The 12,866-nt window shown below is 41.5% G+C and overlaps 1 protein-coding gene across 1 annotated transcript in view; it reads right to left on the bottom strand.

The window, feature by feature from the left end:
* The window catches only part of LOC120928324 (granzyme A-like), a 68,948-nt gene that overhangs the window by 41,073 nt on the left and 15,009 nt on the right, over positions 1–12,866 (bottom strand). The window lies entirely within an intron of this gene.

Here is a 12,866-nt window from a genome sequence, read left to right as displayed (position 1 = left end):
GACACCATGAGCAGTGTCCAGGAAGCTTAGACCAGGTAGACGTGGGTCTGTCTTTGCCAACTCTAACTCCATGAGGAGGTCACTTAGATCTTGGAGCTTGCGATAGTCTTTGTTCCCTATTTTTGGGAAGTTTTGCAGTCTCTTGAATAGAGCGCTTTCTATGGCTTCTGAGCTACCATAGGCTTGCTCAAGTCTTGCCCATGTGGCAACAAGACCTGCATCTGGGTGGTCAACATGTACTGTCCTCAGTCTTTTAACACGATTTGCAGATTCTGGCCCCAGCCACCTTATGAGCAAATCAAGTTCGTCCTTGCTATTAAGGTTGAAATTAGCAATAGCAGCCTTGAAGGTTGATCTCCAGGCCCTGTAGCTCTCTGGACAGTCATCAAACCTTGAGAGGCTGGTGATAATGAGCTCACGGCGTGCCATATAGCTGGCTAAGTCATTCAAGTCTGATCTCTCACTCTTTGGTGCCAAAGTAATCTGTGGAACCCCTTGGGTGTGAAAGTTCTCTGGTGAAGAAAGGTGAGGTTTACCAGGATGAAATGATGTTGCATGAGCGCTTAACTTTGGTGTAGTCTTTAAGGCTTCTGCTGGCTGTGGCTGGAGCTGCGGCTTGTCGCTGGAAGTCACCTTGTTGATGGCAGGAGTTGATGTGGTTTGCTGCGTAGATGCTCTGGCGTTGTGGACTTGAGGAGACTCAGGCATTTGGAGCTGGGAGGTCCCTGAGTTGAGAGTCAGAACAGTGTTAGTAGGAGGTACAGGAGATGACTCTGTATCTTTGTAAACATTATGCTTTAGCACATAATCACTGGTGCGATCAATTGGATCTTCCAGTTCTGCTGGGATAAGACAGTCTGAATTAGTACTTTGACCCATTGCTTGTTCAAGGACTTTCAGCCTTGCTAGCGCACCTGCTTCTTCTTTCTCTATTTGCAGAATCTTTATTTGGGCTTCCATCTCTGCTTGGCGAGTTTTGCTCTGGGCTTCAAGAGCTTTGCTTTGGGCCTTCATCTCTGCTTCTTTCTTAGCAAGGGAGCTTTGCGCTTTTTTGGATTCAGCATCAGCGCGGGCCTCTATTAGCTTGTCGCTTAATGTTGAACTTCTGGAGCGAGAGGATCTAGAAGAACGTGCAGTGTGCTTGGTTGATGTTGATCTGTGAGATCTGGTCTCTTGCAGTTGAGCAATGCGGAGTTCTGCCTTACACTGAGCATTTTTCACTAAGAGATCCCTTTGTTGGTTCAGTGCATCAGTCTTGGTCAGTTCTGCTGAAGAGTCCTCTATATTACAGTCTTGCAAGAAAGCAGTGTATTTTGCAGACAGCCGTTGGTAGTGTTCATACGCAGCAGATAGGCGAACTATAGAATCTCCTAGTTCAGCCGGTTGATCATTAAAGTGTGGCAAAACTGACATGCAGTGTGAAGTTCTGTCCCAGAAGTCCGATAGCTTGCTGGAGAACTTATCTCTAGTGTATTCATAGTTTTCTCTGAGTTTCTGTATTGGTTTTATTGTACGCTTGGGTCTTACACTCTGTTCAGCAATATCTGCAGAGACAGCTCCCTGTACGTCTGCGGGTTCAGAGGCATGATGAATCTGCGTTGGTTCAGCCATAAAAGAGTGTTCAGAGCCTTGTCTAGACATTTCTCACGGTTTTGTAAAAAATGGTACTGTCTCTTTAAGAAGACGAACAGCAGCTTAGACAGGTGGGGTAACACAGTTCAATTAGAGAAACAGCTTTCAACATTCGCATGAAGCGCAGTAAGCTTGTGCGACCATGTGCTTACACAAGATGGCGGCTGGCACTGAGCTTGATTGCAGATTAGGCACACACATATACACAGCATGCTGTAAGAATTCTATGCATCTTTTGACTATTCTGACTCCGATTGTTGTGATAGCGATATATCCCTTGCTGAGACCTCTATGCCTGGCCTGTATAAGCAGATATACTCACTGTGGACAATCCTTGTCAGACAGCTGAACTCGTCAATACCGATTCATTCAAAAAAGGTGTTTATTCTTTAACTTCAGGGGTTACAGCAGATAACAGGAACAGCAGATGAATGGTGATAGTATTGTACGGTCAAAAGATGATGCCTTTCCTACCCTGGGCAGAGTACATGAGTGTCCTTCTACATGTGGCTTGCTGGCTGGAGAGATGACACAGGAAGTACTCCACACAGGAAGCAGGGAGGGGCATACATACAGTGAAAATATGTGGTAACTCAAAGATTCACATAAACATGTGCATTGCAACAAAGGCCACTAGATGGCAGCATAGGATAACACATAGATTTAGCTATGAGAAAATAGTAGGCAAACCACACTATATAGACTCTAATCTATATAACAATGCTAATATTAACTGAGGCTATGCATCTCATATTCTATGCCCCTATTGGGGCAGCACACAAGGGGTATCACTCACTCCAGTCTAGTCCAGTACCTCATTCACAATTCAAGATTTTATGTATTTTACATTTTAATATTTAAAATTTTATCTTGAAAGGTTATTAAAGTTTACAGACTACCATCAATTAATAATTAAATAATGTTTAGGACCCCATTAGTTAATTGTTATGAAACGTTTATCTATCCAATATAGGTGTCCTTAGTCTGTTATCTTGTAATTTATATACATATTTTATTTTGACAAGTTTTAATGTGGGTTTTACATTTAATTTAATATAATTAATTTTTGGCATTTTGAGTTTTGCAGCTATTAGAAGAGGTACCTGTTGTGGAGGGACAAACCTGGATCGCCACGGCAGATGTATCCTCTTTATATACAATAGTAAAACATCACCAAGCTTGTAGTGCTACGAAGTGGCTTTTGAGAAATTATACTATGCTTATTTGCAAGCAACGGAAATTTCTCATTAAATGCTTGGAATTCTGTCTGAAATCTAACTATTTCTGGTACAATCAATCGTACTATAACCAAAGAACCGGCATCGCCATGGGCGCACAATTTGCACCCTCGGTGGCTAATGCCTTCATGGCACAGTGGGAGGAGAGTGTTATTTATTCCAATACCCCCACTCAATTAGTATTCTACAAAAGATACATCGATGATGTGCTCATGGTGTGGAAAGGTACCAAGGAAACATTTGAGAATTTCTGTGCAGAATTAAATATTAATGATCAAAACATTAATTTGGTGTTCAATATTAGTGACAAATCAGTTAATTTTTTGGATCTAGATATTACTATATCAACCAACAAATTGATTACCAAAACACACTTTAAAAGTGTTGATTCTAATAGTTATTTGTCACTGAATAGCTGTCATCATAAATCATGGTTGCTAAATATTCCTAAGGGACAGCTGGTTCGTATTAAACGGAATTGCACAAACAATACGGATTTTTTGACTCAGGCAGAGTTCATAGGTGCAAGATTTAAAAACAAAGGATACTCAGATAACTTTATTGATGAACAAATTCAATCAGTTGCGGGTCTAGATCGAAATACGATGCTACAGGGAAATATTAAGAAACAGCGGGATATGATGGCCCCTGCCATTATTTTGGATTACAATATTCAGCATAAAGATGTGGAAAAATTGATCAAAAGACATTGGCATGTTTTGAAAGAAGACAGGCATTTAAAATCCATATTGCCAGAAAAACCTAATATTGTGTATAAAAGAGCCCCAACCATAAAAGACATTTTGGTGAAAAATGTGGTTGTCCCTCCACCTAAGAGTGGTTATACGTTCTTTAATACGGAGGGCTTTGTTCCCTGTAAATATTGTTATGCCTGTAAACATTCTAAAGGTCCTCAAAAGAAAAGGACTGAGTTCATCTCCACCCATACAAATGAATGTCATACCATTAATGACTTCATTAGTTGCCATACTGAAGGGGTGGTATATGTTCTCCAGTGCTCCTGCAACTTGCAATATGTAGGAAGAACGAAGAGAGCATTAATGGTTCGAATAAAGGAGCATGTTGTTAATATAGAAAATGGCTTCCCGAAGCACAACGTTAGTAGGCATTTTGCGGAGAAACATAATAAAGATCCTAAACAACTAATGTTTTGGGGGATAGATACATTTAACAAGCCATGGAGAGGAGCCCATTTGGTTAGGACAATAAGTCAGAAAGAATCTCAGTGGATTCACTCTTTAAATACTTTAGTGCCTAATGGGTTAAATGTTGAGTTCGACGTCAACTGTTTTTTAAGCAATTTTTAGTTGTTTTAGATTTCTGGTTTAGAATGCAATGATGTGATCTATTCATTGGAGGGGTATTCACTTGTAAACGCAAGGGGTATCACTCACTCCAGTCTAGTCCAGTACCTCATTCACAATTCAAGATTTTATGTATTTTACATTTTAATATTTTAATATTTTAAATTTTATCTTGAAAGGTTATTAAAATTTACAGACTACCATCAATTAATAATTAAATAATGTTTAGGACCCCATTAGTTAATTGTTATGAAACGTTTATCTATCCAATATAGGTGTCCTTAGTCTGTTATCTTGTCATTTATATACATATTTTATTTTGACAAGTTTTAATGTGGGTTTTACATTTAATTTAATATAATACATTTTTGGCATTTTGAGTTGTGCATATTCAATATGTCGGTTGTTTTTAGCGTGACATGGTCTGGTCCGTATTTCTGTTACGTCACCAGTTCAAATAAATAAGTATTTTTTTCCCTTATCTTTGCCCTTCTTTAAAATGGCCGCAACCTAGCTTTGTTCAAATGCCATTTTGTAATCTAAAATGGCTGCTGGACCATTTCCTGTTTGTATCAATATAAGGCAGTATCCATTAGTCACTCAGTAACCTCTGATGAAGTCACGTGTCGTGACGTAATGCATAAGGTTAGACGTGACGGGAAGTGATGCGACACCCTGACCGTCCACCGGAAGTGCCGCTGTTTGGCGTTTTATTCGTTTTTTCAATGTAAGCACATTTTTACCTTTATTACATTTTAAAGTGCTTGCATACTTCACCATGAGAGCTTTTTATTTCTACATTTGCTCCTGATACACCTTGTGGCTATCCTGTGGAGTCGACTTCGCTGCGCCTGGACCTATACTGGTATTGGATACAGAGAACGCCCCTCGACTCTATCTCAGCACTGGGAAGATTCCGTGCAACACGAGTTACCCACTGTTTGGATTCTGTTCCAGTTTTGGGAGGATTTCGTTGACACGCATGACCTAGTGTCTGTAGGTAAGCGCTCTGTGAGCCCAGGCTAAGCAAAGAGTTATCAAGATTGTCTACATTGATGCCCGAAGTGCAGAAGTTTTGTTTATCACTGGCACACCAGATTGATTTATCCAAACTTTGATTTATATATTTGGACTTTTATTTTTGGATTTATTATCAGTTTTGGGTTATTTCACTAATTTTGAATTCACTGCATATCTTTATTGATTGTTATCAGTCCCCTATGGACTGTCTTTATATTCACTTTTAGATTTTTAGTTTGCGCTCATCATTCTTTATTCAGATGTACAGAGGATATTGTCCATATTCATTCATCAATCTATATGTTTTTTTTATTATCTCTACTGTTGTTTGTTAAAGGGGAGGTTCACCCTAAAAACAACTTTTTCTTATTACACTGGCCCCCCACATTACAATACGATTATGCCTGTTAGTTTTTTTTTGATACTGTACATACCTTGATACAGCATATTCACCCGTGGCTTCCGGGCTGCGAGTCCCGCGGGAGTGGGCGTTCCTATCATGCTGGTGATTGACGTTTTGACAAAAACGAGCTCCCCCCGTCGCGTAAGCCGCGCCACGATTGCCGAACGGCGATGCGCAGGTGCAGTATATCGCCGACTCGCTGTTCGGCTCCTTTCGCCAATCGTGACGTGGCTTACACGACGGGGGGAGCTTGTATCAAGGTATGTACAGCATCAAAAAAAAACTAACAGGCATAATCGTATTGTAATGTGGGGGGCCAGTGTAATAAGAAAAAGTTGTTTTTAGGGTGAACCTCCCCTTTAAATCTATATATGTTTGTAATAAATGTATATTTTTTATATACTTCTGCCTTGCCATCAAAGTCCGACCATCAATTACTTTTTTCGAGCAATTGTTCCTTCCTTTTTTGTGTCCTGTCACTAGGAAGACTGTCCTGTCACTAGCATTTCCCCCTTCTGCCTCACCGTGACACGATCACGGATCGCGTCCACAATGCTGGCTTCTTAAAGGGGACGTATATATATGCTGTCGACATATATAGTCGTACTCTGGTCGGCAAGCAGTTAAGCAGTGCTTTTGCGCCACTTTTCTTCCGCTAGCGGGGTGCTTATAACCCCAAAAATGGGGTTCAGATCTCCCATGTTGTGGCACTACAACACCTGGAAAATGCCTCAGTGTGAAAGGGGTCTAAAGCTAATCATTAGACATTGCTGTTATCGTACCTCCCAACTTGTGAATGTCAGACTGCGGGACACTTGTGGGTTGGTCTCTGCTGCTATCTCGCAAAAGCCAGAAATATTTGAAGTTGTTGAGTGTGGGGGGGGGGGGGCTGCTACCTCGGGTGCGCCCGGAGATATTTGAAGCGGGGGGGCATTCTATGTATCGTGCAGCCATTTCTTACTCGCGCAAGTTGATACGCGAGGGGGGAGAGGGGGCGGGTGATTCTTACCTCTTCCTCCTCCCGTGCTGCATTATGCCGGAAAATTTTGTATATGGCGGGAGTGCTGGAAAAAGGTGTCAATGCAGGAAAGTCCGTGCGCAATCCATGACGGTTGGGAGGTATGCTGTTATCTCCAGAGGAAGCATGATGTCTGTGAAAAATATCTAGATATTATGAAAACTTATATCTATAACCACTTGAGCTCCGGAAAAGTTTTACCTCCTTCATGACCAGGTCATTTTTTGCTATTTAGCAATGCATTATTTTAACTGGTAATTGTGTAGTTATGCAATGCTGTACCCAAACAAAATTTATATGTAATTTTTTTTCACACAAATAGAGCTTTCTTTTGGTGGTATTTGATCACCACTAGGTTTTTTATTTTTTATCTGTAGCGCTACCCCTGGCGGAGCCGCTGATTAGATTTGGGATTGGCGTATTTAAGTTACCTCTTCACTGTGTCTAGGGGTGATGGTGGTGCTGGGAGCAATAACAGAATGTCCAGGACCGTTGGTTGACGTTTTTCAAATGCTTTATTTTCCCGGTCAAACACGACCAACATGTACAGAACAGGTTGGTGAAGGTAGAGCAACTTCACAGTATCAGGCTATGGATAGTAAAGGCAGTCCTGCCCTTTAGCAATGGTATTTATATGCTTCGCCACTCCAGCCAGAGTGGGTGAAGTGCCCCTGGACAGACCTCTCTCACAGGCATGGCAGCCAGAGCGCCACTTAAAGCTTCTGGGAAAGGAAACAAGTCTCTGCCACAGACTTGGCTCTAAATTAGATCTGGATGTCCAGATGAGACCTCTGCCACAGGCCTTGTGCTTGGAAGTTAGGACGGTAGAGCAAATCCTCCCAGTATGTCTTTGGGGGCACCGACTGACAGCTTGAATGTGACCTGTCAGTGTCCGGTGCCCAGATCCCTGGTGGTTCATTCAAGCCCTGTTGGATCACCTGCCTCTGGGATCTTCTCAATAGAAGTGGGGACCCAGTAAGCCACTGGGGCCCCTTTGCAGCATCAGTTTCTCCAGGCTATGAGAGCCCAGAGTCAGGAACTCCGCGTAGCACGCGACCCCGGCCTGGTAGACCATAGTGGTGGGGCCCGTGATGTGCGCACACCCTAAAGGTGGGTGCCGCACCTGGAACCAGGAACCCGCGAAGAGCACCCCGAACAATGGCCTCCGCCACAGAAATAATCCTCCCCAGCATGCCCCGCGAGGGAAAACTCCTCCAATTGGCTGCTGGGAAGAAGCGGCTCCGCCTGGACCCCTCTGGCGCCACCTGCCGCCCAGAGATGAGACCGCATCTCCGGGGCACAGACTGACCCACAGGACAATCCAGATTTGGTGACAGCCAAATTTGTCAAATTACAGAATGAGAGCAACATAACTCTCTCATTCTCCCACTAAATTTAAGCATAGCAAAAATAAAAGGACGAAAGCTGGACAGCCGCACTCCAAAATTTCTTAAAAAAGCGATGTCTTTTATTTTCAACTGTGCATACAGTCACTGCAAACCCACAACAAACAGTCTGGCCAACGCGTTTCGCACTGGCAGTCAGTGCTTAGTCATGGCTAGAGAGGTTCACACTACAAATGAAATATATACTAAAAACATACAATCATGTGGTAAAAGGACAGTATCTGCATCCATTGGTACCACACTTGAAAGTGCCCACAAAATCAATTCCAGACAGCCTCGGGGCCTCAACTTTGATTGGGATGATTCCCATTTCCATGATTGAGTGTAACCCCCCCCCCTTTCCCCCCCTCTGCCTGGTACACACACACCCGTTCCCCCTCTTTTTCACTTAATTTCTTCATTTTGAATTTTTGCATAATTATGTCTCTATGCCCAATACCACATCTGCTCTCTCATGAGAGCATCATGTGTTTTTTTGTTTCGTTGAGGCTTCACAACCTGTTCTCAGTGTCTCATGACATCTTAAATCGATGATGTTAAATTTGATTTAAGTTACCTTTTGCCGCTCACCTACTACACATTTTGGTAGGTGGGTTACTATATGGTTTCAGTGCGATACCCTCAAGTTAATTTTGAGATTTTGAGATTGTATATGTTTACATATTCTTATTATATTTTGCACTGTCTACACACTATGCATTTCAATTATATATAGGCGGGTCAATATATGGTTCTTAGTGTTATTTTTCACAAGACAACACGAGTCACTGTATACAGGTTCTCATGGGGTCTATTGACCCACAGGATACGAGGGTTCTGCAAGGGGAGGGGGGGGGATTTTTTGCCAGGTTCACATACAGGTCATGCATCCATTATTATCTCAAATCCGGTTTAGCGGCTGGATTAGTGTGACATCTTTAGGTGACGTTACTTATGAGCTTCTCTTTATCGTTATTGGAGACACACTACTCATTTTCACTTTTACCAACACCACTAATGCATCCTGTATTAACACTCATCTACCTGACATAACCCCCCCCCCACCCCAGGGTTCATATTGTGCTTCATTATGAAGCGCACACCTTCTGATACAATCTTTATCATAAACCCCGTATTTATATGGGTATTCACTTCATTCTCCCTCATCACACATATCAGCTATACAAATAATTATCATTTTTAGAATTACCTCATTCGCTTTTTGCGTTTCTGTATTTTTTCTCTCTTTTTCCCGGTTATTAGGAGCTGCATATCATACCTGCTTTATTGTGTGGTTTATGAGGCACACATTTTTGATACCATCTTAGATGTATTGACACATGTCTATCTCTGTTGATTGACAGTCATAATCTGGCGCTGTATTATTGCAACAGGCTTTCGGGTTATTTGCGCACTTATTTAATTTATTTCATTCTATTTTATCTATGTGCTGGTCCCGTTTTCTACAAGGTCTAACGGATTGCCAGCCTCGGTTTTTCCATTCAACACTGGTGACTGACACCGGACTTTCAGGCAGGATCGTCATCCATACTTGCTTGTAACCTTGTCAACACTTGTCTCAGCGACATACACAATTCCCATAACACACTGGGATGTTCATACATTCTAATGGTGATGTCGGTTCACATTCTCATCCTTACATATGCAAGGTTTTTCATGCAGCTCTTTAACCGAGCAAAAGCCCAATACTAACATGTATGTGATTGCTGGTTTGATCTTTTTGAGCACGGCCAGCTCCTTGATTATGCACACACCTACACACATCTATTATGCCGCATACAGACGGTCGTTTTTTGTGATGAAAAAAAAATGACGTTTGAAGTGATGAAAAAAAACGACATTTTTGAAACTTCATTTTCAAAAACGATGTAGCATACACACCATCATTTTGAAAAATGATGAACAAAGTGACGGCACTCTAAAGGGGAAGTTCTATTCGCCTTGAGGCTGCTTTTAGCTGGTTACTTGTTAGTAAAAGATGATTCGTGCTTTTTTGTCTGTTACAGCGTGATGAATGTGCTTACTCCATTATGAATGGTAGTTTTACCTCCCGTCTCAAAACTTGCTTCTGGGCATGTGCGGGTTTAAAAACGTCGTTTTGCCCACACACTATCATTTTCATTGACACAAAAAATGACATTTTGAAAAACGACACAAAAAATTCGAGCATGTTCGAATTTTTTTTTGGTCGTTTTTCTGAAGACATAAAACGACATTTTCCCCACACACTATCATTTTAAATGACGTTTTCAAAAACGTCATTTTTTTTCATCACAAAAAACGATCGTCTGTATGCGGCATTAGACTACTGAATGGATAACATTTAGATAGATCGATTGCACATTATAACACTTGACCTCAGACTTTTATGTTAGATCATCATGATCACTATTGTTATGTTCATCACGGTCATGTTTGATCAGGTTAGACATCTTAAAGATGTTGTCATTACCTGTATGGGGTCCATTCACACTACATCTATATTATTTCTTCTCTATTGATTTTCATCCCAATGTCCCATTCACTATTAAATTCTGATCGAATACTTTTTTACAGTGATTTATTTCGCTAACTTATCACTCGATCTTTCCACCTCACAGTTCATTTTCACATGTTTATGCTGGGCATATCAATTAGTAGATTTAAATTATTTATGTATTATAGGTCACTATATGAACACCTATTTGGTGTCTTATTTGTACACACAATAGATTGCTTATTTCAGGCTACATCTATACATATGTATTGTGGACTAATTCTGAGAATTTTTATAAGCATTTTTTATGGGTATTTCTATTCTATTTTAATTTAGATATATATAGGTTTTTTATACACTAATATGTGTTTCTTATGTTTTCCTTTTATAAAGTGTCACAATTGAGGGAGTTTCTGACCCATTTCCCAGCTGTTTTGATTTACCGCTTGATTTACTGCTTGATTAATTTAATTAACTTTGTCCTGTTGTAGGCGGGGCTTTTTACCACATGATTGTATGTTTTTAGTATATATTTCATTTGTAGTGTGAACCTCTCTAGCCATGACTAAGCACTGACTGCCAGTGCGAAACGCGTTGGCCAGACTGTTTGTTGTGGGTTTGCAGTGACTGTATGCACAGTTGAAAATAAAAGACATCTCTTTTTTAAGAAATTTTGGAGTGCGGCTGTCCAGCTTTCGTCCTTTTATTTTTGCTATCATCAGCATTGCCAGCACCCTGGTGATTCAACAGCCCTTAATTGTCTACGAGGCTCACCTGGAGCGGTGAGAATTTTGTCTGTGTGTCTACTCTAAATTTAAGCATAGCACCTGTACGAAAGTACACAGGCGCTACACATCATATCAATAAAAACAGGCTGAAAATTTGGAAAAAAAACTTTCTTCTATAAAAACATGTCTAATGAAAAAAAATAAAAAGTTTTCAAGAATATGGGCCAAAATGTATTCTGCTACATGTCTGATAATAAAAAGAAAAAATCCCAAGTAGTGTATATCAGTTGGTTTGCATGAAAGTTATATTTATTTCGTACCACTAATGGTGGTGATTAGTGTCTTATAATGGGACTACGATAGTGCAGTGGGAAATCTGATACTAACTGATGCTGGGGGGGAACTGACTAACTGCCACTGATATCACCAGTGACATCAATACAGTGACATGTGCTATTACTTTATACTGTCACTGTACTCATGACACTGGCTGGGAAGAGGTTCTTGGCGAACAAGGGGTTAAATGTGTGCCTAACAATGTGTGTATTATGTGCTGCTTTTACTACTTTGCAGAGAAAGAGAGAGATTGTTCCCTCTTTACAGAGCCCTGTGTTGCTCTGTGTTGTGATTGCACACAGCTGATCAACGGGTCTCGGCCATGAACCAATGGCCAGGACATTTTGACAGACTCCTGCTGTGTACCAGTGTTGTCAACCATCAGTATTTTTACTGGCAGCCAGTAAAAAACAGCGTGGGTCCCCCCCCCCCCCCAGTCCATAACAGGCCCTTCAGGTCTGTAATGGATATTAAGGGGAACCATGTGCCAAAATGTAAAAAAAATGGCACGGGCATCCCCCCAAAATCCATACCGGGTCCTTCAGGTATGGTATGGATATTAAGGGGAACCCCGCACCAAAATAAAAAAAATGGTGTGGGGTCCCCCCAAGAAATCCATACCAGACCCTTAGCCGAGCATGCAACCTGGCAGGCCGCAGGAAAAGGGGGGAATGAGACAGCGCCCCCCTTCCTGAACCATACCAGGCCACATGCCTTTAGATTCTAGCCCCCCCCCTATGTGAATGGGTATCGGGTACATTGTACCCCTATTCATTCACCAAAAAAGTGTCAAAGTAAAAAATGACAAGAGACAATGTGTACCATGTCCTCCAACAACTAATTCATAAATGTAACGTATGGAGGTCTCTTCCCCTCACTCCGGTGGGACGAGTTAATCTCATTAAAATGTCCTTTCTCCCTAAATTTCTTTATGTCTTCCGAAACTTCCCGGTTCCTGTCCCTGCCACCTTTTTTTAAAATTAGACCAGGTAATCTCCTTCTTTTTTTGGTGGGTTCGGTCCCCCGGGTGGCAAGGACCAAGCTGCAAATGTCCCTGACGGAGGGTGGTCTATCCCTCCTGCATTTTAAGAAATACTACTGGGCTGCACAACTCGTCACGGTACGTTGGTGGTTCTCTCAAGATATTTCCAACCCGGCGGTAAACTTGGAGGTGGCCATCTTGGGGTCCTACTCTGAGCTCAGCAATCTTGTATATCATGGTGCCAAGTATAGTCATCGGGTGACTGTTATCATTGAGACAACTATGCTGGCCTGGAAACAGGT

Source organism: Rana temporaria, chromosome 1, assembly GCF_905171775.1.
Source record: "Rana temporaria chromosome 1, aRanTem1.1, whole genome shotgun sequence".
Lineage (NCBI taxonomy): Eukaryota > Metazoa > Chordata > Amphibia > Anura > Ranidae > Rana > Rana temporaria.
The sequence above is the reverse complement of the archived record's forward strand: the minus strand, read 5'-3'. Positions and strand labels throughout refer to the sequence as shown.